At 37.3% G+C, this 2,067-nt stretch overlaps 1 pseudogene; it reads right to left on the bottom strand.

Moving 5' to 3' along the window:
* Nucleotides 1-208: 208 nt before the first annotated feature.
* LOC113261412 (olfactory receptor 2L8-like) lies at nucleotides 209-1,146 on the bottom strand (annotated as a pseudogene).
* Nucleotides 1,147-2,067: the final 921 nt, after the last annotated feature.

The raw sequence follows: 2,067 nt of genomic DNA, 5'->3' as shown, positions 1-2,067 counted from the left end.
AAAAAAGTACCATAAAGGAAAAAAAAATATATATATATATGGCTCATAATGACATACATATTTGCAAGATAATTTTATCCACACATGAGTGATTTTCTTCTCTTCTTATTTTAGTCCTTACACTCTAAACATAAAATAATATTTTAGTTACTGGACACTGAAGAATGGACTTATAATCAGTGGTGGGTACATATGTAAGAAGCTTTGTCTACATTTTTACAGAGCAGATCCTCTGAATCACTTTTCTCAGGGCCCCCATCACCTCCTTGTTTCTCAGGCTGTATATGATCGTGTTGAGCATTGGGGTCAGGATGGTGTAGAAGACAGCCAGAACCTTGTCCTCTGTGGGAGATCGGAAGGATCTTGGGTGTAGATAAGTGTAAATAAAGGGTGCAAAGTATAAGGTGACCACAGTGAGGTGGGTGCTGCAGGTTGAATAGGCCTTCTTTCTCCCTTCTGTTGACCGCATGTGGCAGATGGTAAAGAGGACCCGGCCATAGGAACATGCAGTGCCAATGAAAGGAAACACAAGGAAGAAGATGGTGCTTAAAACACCGTGTACTCATAGACCCAGGTGTCCATGCAGGCCAGAGTCAACATGGCGGGGACATCACAGAAGAAATGGTTGATGGTCCTGGATCGACAGTAAGGGATACCAAAGGCATATACAGTGTGGGCACAGGAGTTGACTGAGCCCATTATCCAAGATCCCATTACCATTAGCACACACACTTTTTTTTTCATACGGATGGGATAGTGGAGAGGAAAGCAAATAGCCACATAACGATCATAAGCCATAGAAGCCAATAGTAAACCTTCTGTACCAGCTAAAGTAATGAAGAAGAAGCTCTGAACCCCACACCCGATGAAGGAGATAGACTTCTTTCCAGAGAGATAATCAGAAGCCATCTTGGGGACAATGTTGGAGATGTAGTTTAGGTCAATGAGAGAGAGCTGACTGAGTAAGAAATACATGGGAGTGTGGAGATGGGTATCTAGGAAGATGAGCAGAATCATGGACAGGTTCTCAAACAGAGCCATTAGAAAGATAAGAATGATGACAATGAAGAAGAAGAGGCCCATTCTTGTTGGTGGGAACAACCCCAAGAGGATGAAATCAGTTGATGTTTGAGTATAAATTTCCATGGGGCATTGATAGGATTTTCCTACAATCAGACAGAAAAGTAAGTCAAGTATAGAACAAGAAGCACTTTTTAATGTATCATTTTATTTAGACTGCGTATTATTTAAAATGTTACAAGGCTTAAGTGAATAACTGAAACTTTCAATTTTGGGGAAACAAAGCAAAACACTATTTAGTGACCCAGAGATCAAAATTTGAAGATGCAAGCATTAGTAGCTTATGTCTTTTCTAGGAAATCCTTAAAGTTATTAAAAAATGACATATATTTATTAAGAATTCATTAGGAAAATTATGTTTAAATGATGTACACAAACACAAGTATTGCCAAAATCAGATGTTTATTCTAAATACATGCATAGAAAATCAATGTAAATACATACATTTTTTAGTTATTTTAAGCACAAATGTTTATGACCCATAAATGATGATTTTTCTCTCATATCTAAGACTTATTCTAAAGCTGCAGCAGGCTATCAGCTTCTGTTGAGGAGCAACATTTCCTTCTTGAGTCCTCTTTACACAGTAATATCTAATCAAACATCCTTTAAGTCAGGTAAAAGTATTGCTTTCATCTGTTCTGAAATCTTAAATGAAGTCTTATTGTTAAGTACAATTTATAGAAAATCGTTTCCTTCTGCCTCCTCAACCAGTTTCTGGAAGTTCATGTAGACCCTTCAACTAAATTTCTACACACCATACTCATGGTAGGTTTCACAAATAGGAAAGAGTTCTTCCAAATAGCATATGTTATGTCTCTCTGTTTCTCCAGTACTTATATGATATACACTGCTCTATGGTGTTTTGTCTTACTCATTTTTCTTTTTTTCTAAGTTTTTATTTAAATTCCAGTGAGTTAACTTACAGTGTGATATTAGCCTCAGGTGCAGACCTTAGTAATTCCTCACTTACATACAACACCCAGT

Source organism: Ursus arctos, unplaced genomic scaffold (assembly GCF_023065955.2).
Source record: "Ursus arctos isolate Adak ecotype North America unplaced genomic scaffold, UrsArc2.0 scaffold_5, whole genome shotgun sequence".
In the NCBI taxonomy this organism is placed as follows: Eukaryota; Metazoa; Chordata; class Mammalia; order Carnivora; family Ursidae; genus Ursus; species Ursus arctos.
This window is presented reverse-complemented; position numbering and strand designations above follow the sequence as displayed.